Source organism: Lepus europaeus, chromosome 10, assembly GCF_033115175.1.
Source record: "Lepus europaeus isolate LE1 chromosome 10, mLepTim1.pri, whole genome shotgun sequence".
NCBI classification, from domain to species: Eukaryota; Metazoa; Chordata; class Mammalia; order Lagomorpha; family Leporidae; genus Lepus; species Lepus europaeus.
In genome coordinates this window covers 77,460,621-77,473,659 of record NC_084836.1, presented here as the reverse complement: position 1 = coordinate 77,473,659, position 13,039 = coordinate 77,460,621, and the positions used below count along the sequence as shown (strand labels likewise).

The 13,039-nt window shown below is 47.2% G+C and overlaps 1 non-coding gene and 2 pseudogenes across 1 annotated transcript; 2 read left to right on the top strand and 1 right to left on the bottom strand.

Moving 5' to 3' along the window:
• Positions 1-3,368: 3,368 nt before the first annotated feature.
• On the top strand, positions 3,369-3,473 carry LOC133769237 (U6 spliceosomal RNA). Its single transcript, XR_009867134.1, has one exon. It is a non-coding gene; the product is annotated as a U6 spliceosomal RNA (small nuclear RNA).
• A 968-nt stretch (positions 3,474-4,441) lies between these two features.
• LOC133768109 (death-associated protein kinase 3-like) lies at positions 4,442-6,213 on the bottom strand (annotated as a pseudogene).
• A 246-nt stretch (positions 6,214-6,459) lies between these two features.
• LOC133768108 (folliculin-interacting protein 2-like) lies at positions 6,460-8,770 on the top strand (annotated as a pseudogene).
• Positions 8,771-13,039: the final 4,269 nt, after the last annotated feature.

Sequence of the window (13,039 nt, the reverse complement as noted above, 5' to 3'; positions counted from 1 at the left end):
GTACAGTTTATTCAACACTGCTGTGTATGTGGTAGACACATTTAAGTCCTTCTTTGAAACATCTAATTCTTCTAGATGTTCAGAAGTGCAAACTTCTGAAGTGCCAAACTCGTTGGCAGTATAGGTAGTGAATAATACATTTTGAGGATATCCTTTTGTTAAATTCACATGGAATACTGTCTCTTGGAAGTGGAATGATGAACTCCTGGTCTGAGCAGTACACACTGTGGTGTTTGTGCTGCTTCAGGGAGGAAGCAGTGGGTGAAAGTCTACAGGGCTTTTCCCCAGAGTGTGTGCAGTGGGACGAGGTGAACCATTGTCCAGGCTGTTTGTCATGGTGTGTACATAAGGTATATATAAAGGGCAAACAAGTCCCACTTTACAATACCTAGTCTTCCTAGATGTTAAATAGGTTGCTGGTGTATGACAAATAGTGTTAATAAAGGAGTACATGGAGTTTGCTTTGTGTTAAAACTCATAAGAAAGATGGCCGGCGCCGCGGCTCACTAGGCTAATCCTCCGCCTTGCGGCGCCAGCACACCGGGTTCTAGTCCCGGTTCGGGCACCGATCCTGTCCCGGTTGCCCCTCTTCCAGGCCAGCTCTCTGCTGTGGCCAGGGAGTGCAGTGGAGGATGGCCCAAGTGCTTGGGCCCTGCACCCCATGGGAGACCAGAAGGAAGCACCTGGCTCCTGCCATCGGATCAGCGCGGTGCGCTGGCCGCAGGGCGCTACCGCGGCGGCCATTGGAGGGTGAACCAATGGCAAAAAGGAAGACCTTTCTCTCTGTCTCTCTCTCACTGTCCACTCTGCCTGTCAAAAATAATAATAATAAAAAAAACTCATAAGAAAGACTGTTCTTAGAGCCACTTATGGAAGTGATATTGTTAACATTCCCTGTAAGCATTACAGGTGCTTCTTCTACCTGTCCACTGGGTTGGCATAGATGGGAAGGGAAAGGTTTCCTAGCCCAGAAATGGGAGAAGACACTCTCATTAGAGCCTTTGTTATGTGTGTGGGTAGTTTAGGGGCTCTTGTGTGTTTAGTGGGAAACTGAATGAGATGTCACAGTTCGGGGCATAGTCACTGCAATGGTGTATGGGGACGGTGAAGGGAAGGGATCATTACCAGTATCTCCATATGTAGAAGGTGCTTTTAGATTAGACCAGTAGGTATCTATGTGCATTTTTTGGTAAGTACCCATGGTTATTGTGGGCATGGTTCATTCTTTACAACAGCTACACTTTATAGATAACACGTGTTGAGGGTGCAATGTATGATAAAAGTAGCGCTGGTGAACTAGGCAGTTTGTATCTTTTTGTGATAAGTGATAAAATAGATGCATGCTGGATGTGGAATCATTAAACCATGTCTGAGTAGTCAGTGTGTATCAGAACTTCCTTGTTGGCTGGCACCAGAGAGGCAGAAAGAAGTTCAAAGTGAGAGGTGCCCTATTTGCATTTTGATTGTAACCATTGGTGAATGTGCATTTTTTTTAAACTTCTGTAGGAATGCATTAAGAAAGTGAATGCAAACATGCTTTCTTTCTAATATTTCTATAATACCAATGTGGTCATGAATTCTCTTAGAACAATTCTCTTAGAAACAGAACACAGAACACGTTGCTGTGGGTGTCAGTGTAGGGCAGTGAGGGAATGCAACATCTTAATTGCAACTTGGGGAAAACTTGTATTTAGAGGCCTGTTGCTATTTTTGTCTTTTACAAAATTTTTGTTTCCAAGAAAATCAATTACAGTTTTTCCTAAAAGACTGAGTTAATGTAGTATATTTTTGGTTATTAAAATACTCATACATCTTTGGCATTTGGAATTGGTAAATATTCTTGCAGTGTCAGAAAGCATGATGGGTACATTCTATATCTCAGTCATATAAACGTGAGTGTTGTGTGTGCGTGCACGGGACCCAAAAGGACATGATGAACTCAACAGGTTGTGATAGCAGATGACTTTGTTCTTTGTGTCTTGTGTTTTTAAGTTTCCTGTAATGCACTTATTAGCTTTGAGAAAAGAAAAGATATTTTTTAAAACTTTTATTTAGTAAATATAATTTCCAAAGTACAGTTTATGGATTACAATGGCTTCCCCCCAATAACTTCCTTCCCACCTACACACCTCCCATCTCCTGTCCCTCTCACATTCCATTCACATCAAGATTCATTTTCAATTAATTTTATATACAGAAGATCGATTTAGTATGTGTTAAATGAAGATTTCGTCAGTTTGCACCCACACAGAACGTAAAGTGTAAAATACTGTTTGAGAAAAGATATTTTAAACAAGCAAACAAACAAGAGCTTTTTGCAAGAAGGCCCTTTCATGGTTAAGAGCATGCCCAGAACCACAGACGGAAAACTGCTGCTGGGGAGGGGCTCAGGGAAGCCTCTGGAGAATGCATAAAGGATAGACAAACAGGGCAATCTCAGGAAGGAAGGGTGAGGAAGAGGAGCTGCAAGCCAAGGAAGCAGGAGCCCCTGCACTTTGAAACAGCACATCTGAGTGTGCAGACTCACAGGATTCTGTGTGTGTACACAGGGATCCCCAGGAGTAAGCTTTGGAGGTCTGGAGCAATTCCATTAGAGGAAGGGCAATGCCCATCCCCATCTCCAAAGGGAAAGGAAGTCAGCAACACAGGGCTCAAAACCAGACTTACGCATATGGCTGAAATTGTATTTCAGAGCTTTGACTCTTGTGGGGGAGAGATGATCACACAGGATTTCTATCCCCATAGCAAGATGACCAGCTCAGTATATAAGTATATATATATATGTGTGTGTATATATATATATATATGTGTGTGTGTGTGTGTGTGTGTGTATTTTAGGGCACTTGAGAATGTTATGGAAAGCAGCATTAAAACAAGTTCATGGGACAAAGGCTGTGGCGTAGCAGGTACAGCTGCAGCTTGTGATGCTTGCTTGCCATATGGGTGTTGGTTCAAGACCTGGCTGCTCTACTTCTCATCCAGTTCCCTGCTGATGCCCATGTGGGAGACCCAGAAGAAGCTCCTGGCTTCAGATTTGCCCAGGTCCGGCCATTGTGGCCATCTGGGGAGTGAACCAACAAATGAAGATCTCTCTCTCTCTCTCTCTCTCTCTGTCTTTTTCCACCACTCACTCTGCCTTTAAATATATAAATGCATCTTTAAAAAAATGGATGAATTCATTTTGGTGCCAAGAAATATCCATGCATAGACGTCTTAACAATGTTCTTGAACATGAATATTATGACAAAAACCTCTGCATACATTTCAGTATTTTTCTGGCAAAATAAGCTTATATTTTACTTCTCTTACTTTCTGCAAACTTCTTGAAGCACCCTGGTGTCTAAAGTGCATTTAAAAAGTTAGAGAGAGTGCTTGCTTCCGCAGCACATCTACTAAAACTGGACAATACAGAGAAGACAAAATGGCCTGTGCCGAAAGATGACATGCAAATTCGTGAAGAGTTCCATAGTTTTGAAACTGACATTATGAGATGCAATTACTTGAGCAGCCCTTATCTTGACTGTCATTTAACAGTTAATTATTTCATTTTATTTACTTATTTTTTGTTCTATTTTTTCTCTACTTAATACCATTGGTTGAACTCCTTACTTAATGTAGATTTAATAATAGATATATTAAGTCAATTGAAAATAGATTCCAGTTATAAACAAGCATGGGAAAGAAAGGGTGAGGAGCCATACAGATCCTCACACATTCCCTCAGACTTACCCTAACTAAGGGTGAAGCTAAAAACTTGCCATGGGGCTCCAAATTCCTGGCACTAATCCCATCTTATGGGATAAAGTGATCGTATTAAGTATGGGATTGGTCATATAGTTAGACCATAAGTCAAAGGGATCACATAAATAAGACCAAGTGCCGGGTAATAACAATAGATAGAATTACAAAGGAGAGAAAGTTCCAACATGGGAAGTAGTGCACACAGCAGACTCATGGAATGACAAACGCCCTAAACAGCACTCTGACCTCAGAATCAGCCCCTAAGGCATTCAGGTCTGACTGAAAATACTATGAGAGCATTTCAGGCATGGAAAGCCAAGACTTAGTGGCAAACATGGTTCTTCATCAACGATCTCTGTGAGTGAGACCTCAGTGGAAAGAAAGGGTCATCAAAGAAGGATGTACTTTCCTCTGAAGGGAGGAGAGAACTTGGGTGATCACTGACGTCATTTGTTAAATCAGCAACACTTGCTCCCCATGTTGGACCTCTGTCCTTAATGAGGTATACTCTGAGAATCAATGGTAAAACTTGTCTTCAAACTGAACTTGATACTTTGTGTGTCCGTGTGGGTGCATATAGATGAAATCTCTACTTAGTATAGACTCCTGCCCCCACATCCTAGGCGCTGTGAACTTCTCTGAGCTTTGCCAGGGCCAGCAGCCCAGGAGCAGGAGCAAGAGCCTGTGGGCCTGGCATGGCCTAGCACAGGCGGCACTCCCCGACCTGCAGCTTCTCCTTCTCCAGGACGCACACCAGATCCTGCAGCAAGTGCATCTCCAAGGCCACCTGCTCTGCCAGGACCTCCTAGTGGTTCTCCAGGTGGCCAAAGCTGCACTTGAGCCAGCTGGCCCCCAGCAGAGTGCCCTTGGCCTCCTCCTGGGCCTGGCACTGCAGAGCCTCAGTCTTGGGCAGCTCCTGGCGCAGCCGCCGCAGGCTCTGGCCCATGCTCTCGTCTCCTCCTCGTACCAGGCCTCCCCCTCCTCGCAGATGGCCCTGAGCACTTCCACAGGCTCTGGCACAGGTGCATGCTGTGCTCCTGCTCTCCCAGGCCCTTGGCGGCCCCCGCCTCCTGCAGCACCTTGGAGAAGCGCTGGGAGCTGACAGCTATTGTGAGCGGCCTGCTGGAGCAGACTGGATCTGTCCTCCTGGAGCCGCTCAGGCTCACAGCCCCTGTCTCCCTGTATATGTCCGCCCCGGTGGCCATGACTCAGGAGTGCCCCAGACTCTGGGCGAAGCCCTTCCCCTCTTGGGGTCCATGACGAGCACCCACAGATGAAGCCCTCAGCCAGCTTGCTGGTGCTGCTGGAGTCCTCCTCACTGAAGTCCTGGTTCACGGCCAAGATGCTGGTCAGGGCCTCCTGCTTGGTCTCACCCAGAGCGGGGACGGCCGCTGAGGAGGGTGTCGGTGATGACACCAATGCTGCACCGTCTACCTCCAGGCCCAGAGGTGTGTAGCTGACGATCTCTGGAGCCAGGAGCTCCAGGTGCCAACGAGGTTCTTAAACTCGGTCCCCACCTCCATCCTGTGCGCAATGCTGAAGCTGACAAGCTTGCCCCTGGGCTTGGCGCTCCCTTGTCCAACCCATGATGTCATTGGGCTTGAGGTCTGAATGCGTGATGGTGCGTGCCGCGCAGGATCCACTTGCGGAACTGCATGGCCTCCTCCCCCATCAGGCCAGAGCCTCCTCCTCTGCCAGGAAGCAGCAGAGCTCGGGATGCACACCACTCCCATCCTGTGCTGGAAGCCATCAGGCAGCTCAGCGATGCTGGGGGATGTCCCACAGGACGCACACCTCCCACTCCATCTCCCCCAGCTGACCCCTTGCTGGCTGGAGGACAGGTGCCCCTTCCTGATGACCTTGGCTGCGGACACCCTCCCAGGGCCCTCCTCTGGCACTTCCGCTGACGGCCAACTGGCCACTGTCCAGCTCCTTCCCCTTCTCATAGTTCCTCCTCAGTTTCCTGCCTGAAGGTGGCCATGCGGTGTCCGGGTCACCGGACCTGGGGGAGCCTGGACTGCTGTACCTCACACTCCTGCAGCCTCGGCCATCTCTTCTGCCACCTCTTCTGGCCCTACTGTTGCTGTCTGGGTCATTTAACTTAATAAGATTATCTTCAGTTCCACATGTTTTGCTACAAGTGTCAGGATTTCATTCGTCTCTATGGCTGAGTGATAGTCCGTTGTGTCCATAGAATCAATTGTCCCCCATTGATGAATTTAGTCATTAATTACTTATATGAGCAGAGACTTAAGGAAATGCTTTTCAAATCTGGACTATAATGTAATGTAATTGTTTCATTGTTCACATTGTTTTAGCTGTAACCTGGAAGCTCCCTCGGTTGTCTCTTTTCCCTTTGACAATACTGTCACACTAGGGAAGTTTTTCTTCTCACCACTCCTTTACTTTTGGAACTACACATGCTTCATGCTTACCTTGTATATTCCATGTGCCAATCTTAGAATCATTCATTTCCCAAAGGAGCTTCATAATTGAATAACTAACGTTAGAAGGCAAGGTCAAGTGATTGGTGTGCTGCGTGCTGCGGAAGGTGTGTTACTTCTGGGCACTTTGAGCTGACAAAGCCAAGAAATACACATGTACATACAATCCCAGGCCTGTGATCACACCTCTACATATCTCTGTGTAACATCAGGATTTATGTGAAACAAACTAAACATGAGTTCACACTGATGTCTAAAGCTCTAAACATCAGACATGAACTACAGCTTCACTTCCCCCAACGATCTGTAAAATCCCATTTCAGTGGTGAGAAATCTGTTTGTTACTTCTTCAGTCCATTTAATTAACTGTTTAATGCCAGTGTACATATAGTGCAGTATGAGAATATATGACCCGGGTACTGTCAGCTTGCCAGGTGGCGTCGGCCGGCTCCTTCATGTGACCGGCTCCTGGCAACCTGTAGCTCTTGGTCATGGTTGAAGTCTAACCTGAATGAAACTCCCCTGCTGGTTTACCAGGCCTGTGAATAAAGAGGCAGACATGCCTTGTGCAGTTCTAAAGCTTCTCAGAGGTTGAAGAGGCCACAGCTCAGCAAACAGAGGCTGTCCCAGTGAAGGTGTCAGCCAGGTGCTGTCAGGGAAGTGGCAGCCTCAGCAGCAGCGGCAGCAGCAGCTCTTCCCATGGCTCCTCCGGGGTCTTTACACATGCCAGGGGGGAGCCCAAAGGACCGTACACAAGACCAGCTTCTGGTGTCAGCGTGCTGGGGGAAATGAAGTTTGGTGCTGTGGCAGTGAGTTCCAAAGGACCCTCCTGAAGGATGCACTGAGCGCGTTCCCCTCCCCAACGGATGCTCAGTGCCGTCTGCTCTGCTAGAATGGGCAGCTTCCGAGGAAGTGCAGATGATGCCAAGTCAGCCTGGACCACATGCACCAAGAGCCTAATTCGGGAAAACTGAACACACATCAGAACTGTGTGGGTCCTGGGCGCGATGCAGGTGACCTAGGTCTGCTGCAGGGCCAAGTGACAGAGGACCCCTCCAGCTCACCAGGAGAGCTTCTTTCTCTGTAGCTTCCTGCACACCTTTTGAAACACAGGGCCAAGGGCAGAATGGAGACAGGGATGGGGGTGTTGCTCCACCAGCCTCCCTGGGCAGCCTTTTTCCATGCCCTTCCCATGCCTGGGCTCCATTACCTCGTCCTCCAGTAGTTACAATGCCTCTGGCTCCGAAGTCAGATGAAACGTCTGGCAACAGCATCACTCCCAGGAAGTCAACTGCCGAGACACGCATCTTGGCTGAAGAAACCTGCAGTTCTACGCAGCCATGGTTAGGAGGAAGAAAGTTGCCGTGAGCATCATCGTTTCCCTGTGTGAGAGAAATGAAGCAAAAAGGAACTTCCAGGACTTCTTTTTCTCTCATTTCCCCTGTTTGACTCTCATGAGCAGGCTCAAGAGTATAGGTGGAAAGGCCATGATCTGCTGGAGGGAAATAGCAGAGTCCACTCTGCAGGTCCAAGCTCTGGGGGCATTAGGTGGGACTCTCTCAAATGTACGTTCTGTTCCAGGGATAGCTGAACCTGTGTGGCTTACCATGATGTCCAGCACTTTGGGGAAAACCCAGCTCTGCCAGCGCTTTCTCAAGGAGTTTACACTGCTGATAGAACAGAGCACAGGAACCAGGTTTTTTCTGCCTTACTGACTGCGAGGTCAACCTCCCACCTGGCCTGGGTCCTGACTGTCATGTCCATTGACCGCCCTCCCATGAACGCTTCTCAGAGAAGCACACTTTTCCGTCGGTGAACATGCTGGCCAAAACACATCCCTACAGTCCTCTTGGGTGCAGCTGGGTGACCTTTATAGAGCCATGGGCTCACCAGTGAGGCTGACATCCACGGTGGGGGGTGAGGGGAGCAGAAGTATTGGGTGCAGCCCACAGGTACTTCCTGACCTACGTTCTCCGGTGCTCTGAGCTACGAGAGAGCAAGCTGACCTGGAGAGGGGCTCACAGCGAGAGTGACTGGGTTGTAAATGGGAACCAGATCATCAAGGCCTGAAGAAGAAAGAGGTGGAGGAATCAGAGTCTGTGGTGGTCCTTTTGAGAAATGAGCCTGCTCTTGTACCCCCACCCTGCCCCAGCCATGACATAGAGAAGGTACCCCAGGCCTGCAGGGTTAGCGGAGACCATAGAGGGCATGTTTGGAGAGTCCTGGTCCCAGACCTGACAGAAACAAGCAAGAGGCCGGAGTAGAGTTCAAGGCCTGTGGCGTGGGGCCCCCAGAGCCGGCAGTAGACAGTGCCTGGAAGCCTCAGGGTGTGTTTTGCAGAGCTGAAGAAAGTAAGAAACAGCTCCATGGGGTGACTCCTTACTCCTGTCCCACTGTGAGGCTCCAGGGGCAGGCATGAGGGCGGCCCACCAGCTGCCCATGAGGAGGCCTGTGGGGAGCTGCCTGAGAAAGGGCCGGACCGCTCAGCAGCCAGGCCTTGCCCTGACCGACATTCCTGGCAGAAGCCTCCTGGGGGAAGGTCACTTTCCACATTGACGCTCCGTGTCACCAGAGTCTGGCTTTGAAAGCCACACCAAAAAATGGAGGAGCGGCTGAGGGCCTAGGGACAGCATCCAAGGCAGCCGGGGGTCCCCTGGGGGCTGAGGACCAGCAGGTTTCCAGATGCTCCTCCAGACCTGGCCCTGGCGACAGTGCCCGCTCTCCTCAGACTCGCAGTACAGGGGAGCCATAGGGCATGTAGGCTGGGGCTTTACGGAGGACGGAAGCGTCAGAATGGATGCCACAGCAGATGCTGCTGCTGGGGTCCTGGCCACGCCGCCAGCTCGCTCTCCCCTCCTGACGGTGCAGCGGCAACCGGAAGGAGAGCATGGGGATGACCGTGGGCTTCTATTTGGAAGACAGGGAAGGACCATAGTAGAGCCTGTTCCAAACCTGGCTGTGCACAGGACTCCGGCCTCCCAGGGGGCTGCAGATGTGTGCCCACGTCCCTGTGATGGACCTCTTCTAGCATATTGCAGTTCTATTTTTAATAAATTGATAAGTGATATGAATGTAAGGTAATTGTGTACATTTTAAACATGACAATGAGAAAAGTTTAAAATGTAGCTTCCATATGTGTGCATAATTCCAAAGTATTTTATTTTTTATCAATGTTAAATAGCTTTTTGTACAGGCTTCATTCCATTTTTCTGAAGTGGGCTGTTTTTTAATGACAGTAACTGTAATCTCACTTCCCATGGAACTGCTGTTCACACACTGCAACTTTTTAAACTTTACCATATTTTTCAAAATTATTCTTTGGAGGGAGGAAAAATCCCTACTTGCTAAATGATATTAAACCATTTCTTGGTCTCTTAAAATAGATTCTGAAATTTTATAACAATTTATTACGTAGCTTTTTAGGTTCCTAACTGGAGTTGGTTGTACATTTAAATAAAAAAGAAATAAAAAGTGAGCCCAATTTTTTTTAAATATCTCTTTTTCACTAAGGTGTACTTTGGGGAATATTTTGTTCATGCATGCTTTCACCATTAATCTGACCTTTGTTTTTAATTGGGCTTTTGGAAATTATATTTTAATATAATGTTTTTTCATCAATTAAGCAGCTCCCCACCCCCAAATGTTAATTTTTAGATGTCAAAGTTTTATCAACCGTAAATCTTGGAAGCAATATAGACATATACCTAAATTTAAGTGGTGTTTGAAAATGGAGAAAATTTGGGGATTTGTTATTATTCAAGCGCGCCAAGGACAGAAATGGATGGGACTGTATACTTCTGATCAGTTGAATGTCGATGTATGGGAAACTGAAAACTTCTTCATGTAATATTCTGATTCATTTCTCTGTGGCATTAGGTGCAATAAACCTTTTGAATTTAAAGAAAAAGAGAATATAGAACCCGCATCATCCTAGAAAACATTATTAACTAGAGCAACGTGTTTGGCAGCTTCCTTTGCCTTGACTGTCACAGACTTCAGTCCTTTCCAGAATTACTAGTGTTAACATCTTTTTCCCCATCCTTCTCAATGAAATCGTTCCATACATTTGTAATATGGTTACAGTGTTTTTTCACTAGTTGCCTTTCATGCTGGCACTCCTTGAACTGCCTAAATAATTACTTTATTTACATATATTAACGTTGACTTGCATTGCTCTAACATTCAGTGGGTTTTGACAAATGCATAATGTTATATCTCCACAAATTTAGGATTAGGCACAAAAGTACACTGCCCTAAAACTTCCCCTGTGCTTTATCCATTCAACCCTCTCTCTTCTCCCCTAAACTTCTGGAAACAGCTCCACTGCCGTCATCCCAGTGGGCTCTGCTCACATCCTGGCCACTCTGCTCACTTCCCTTTGCCAAGGCCTCGGTCTGGTCCGTCTTCCTGGGCCCCATGAGGTGTCGACCACCGGGACACCGCACTCTCCCCAGGCCCACATCCACGAGGCCCCAAGGCCAGAGGACCAGCCCACGCTTGTGCAGTAGAGCCTGCCTGCTCGGCCCTGGAGCTGCCAATGGCCTCTGTAGCCTGCCAGCGCCTGCCATGATCCTCACCTGGCTGCACACACACACCAAGGGCCATGCTCCCTGCACAACACCAGGAGGGCTGGAGCAGCCATTTGCAAATGCTGCCAAGCTGCCCAGTGTAGCATCACTCTCTGGACAAACCACACATGCACACTCAGGAATACATCTACACATGCACACACAACATAGGCACCCCATACACATCACATACACACACACATGCACAGACACAACACACACACACACTCAGACACACATACACCTGTACACACACACTCACACTCTGCACTGACACATAGACACACAAACATGAACACATGCACATGTGCACACCCTCCCAGACACATAGACACCACAGACATCACACGTACCCACATGCACACACAGATGCACACACACATACCACAACATACAAACACTTCGAAAGCCTATATGTGTTCATTGATTATATTGAATCAATTTAATCAATAAAATACCATTCTAAATATAGTCCGTCATTAATTACCTGAGGGTGCCTCGATTCTTGGTTGGGCAATAATTTTATAGCTTTTGTTTTGGTTTGGTTGTTTGTTGGGATAGGGTGAAGAGATACACCCTTTGTTCTTCCTGATCTGCGATAGCTTATAGAGCCCCGAGAAGGTCACCTATAGAACTGGAATTGACACTGTGAGAAGCAATGTCTTTGAACGGCCCTTTTATGACTCTGGAGGAACAGGGTTTTTTCCCATACAATCTGTAGAGCACTTTACTTAGTAGAGAATTAACCCTATGTGCATAATAAATTAATTGAAATAGAACTTGGTAAAGAATAGGAATGGGAATAAGAGACTGAGGAGGAAGAGGGGTGGGAGTGTGGGGCAGGGTGTGGGTGAGATTGTGGGAAGATTCTGGTATTCCTGAAGGGGTACTTAGGATATATATGAAGTTTATATTCCTTCAGTAAAAGGTTTCTGGGGGAAAACTCGATGTTTCAAAGTAAGGACTTAGCTGTCCACTATCCACACAGCAGTACAAAACTGCACATCTACAATAGCTATCATATGAAAGTGTCTTCGAAGCGTGAACTCTCTGGCCCAGAACCCTTTTATTTCCCTCCATCTATGTTCCAAAAGCAGTAGTTCTGAGGAATCCTACTATACAAGATATAAAATTCCTTTGACTTTCCTTTTGTCAGACCCTGGCAACCTCAACTTTTCAACAGGGCTTTGGCCGTCATAGGTGGGTTGCTTATGGGGCTTGAGGGAGGCAGCTGAATCAGTGGGACTGGGCAGGTGCATGTGTTTGTGGGGTTGGCCAGGGCCACACCACAGTGACCCTTCCTGCACTGGGCACTCTGTGTAAAACCATGGATCACCCCTACCCCCTTCTACGGTACCTGGCATCTGGGAGCCCTAGGTGCTATCTTTGCAGGAACCCACACCCCCCCAAAAAATTCTGCTCTTCTCTTTATGATACTGGGAAACTGACACTTTATGATTTGGTCCTCACAGCAAACCTGTAAAGTAAGCTGGAATCATAGCAACATTTCCATGCTTCAAATGAAGAGCAGGCACCTTTGACTTGAACAGTGCAGGCTCCATTACTAGGGTGCTATGGCCGGCTAGGACACAACGGTAAATTCTTGCTCCAGCCACTGTGGTTCCTCAGAACTGAAGGTGAGTGTCATGGAGCTGGTGAGTCCTTCCCACTAAATTATGAGGTCAATACTAGGATGTTTCCTGAAAAACCCATTTTTAATTTTAAAATTAAAAAAGAAAGCCCCCCCCCCCGCCCCAGGATGGCAAGGAAGGGATACAGGGAGGCAGGATAACAGGTACCAGAACACAGCTGGGTGGAAGTGGCAGGTTCAAGCACAGTGGAGCAACCACACATTTCAAAGCTGTGTTACCTCCTACTGTGTAAACACCTGGAAGAGAGAGGTTAGGAGGCTTCAGACAGAACAAAGTGGCATGGAGATGCAAAGCCTGGTGGCCTGCTGCCATTGGTTTATGCTGTTATCGTGTATTGAAATATTGCACTGTACCCCATGAAAATGTTCATATATTACAGGTTAATCCAAATTTTTTTTTAAAAAATCAAAAATTTTTACATTGCCTTCTTTCTCACACTTTTTTTTAACATTTTTAGTCATTATTATAAACAGGTTTCATAGATATGATTTTTTTTTAATATAATGATATTTCCCTGCATGGGAGGCTGGAAGAAACTCCTGACTTCAGGTTGGCACAGTTCCGGCCATCGCGGCCATCTGGGGAGTGAACCAGCAGATGGAAGACTTCTCTATCTCTGTCTCTCCCTCTCTCT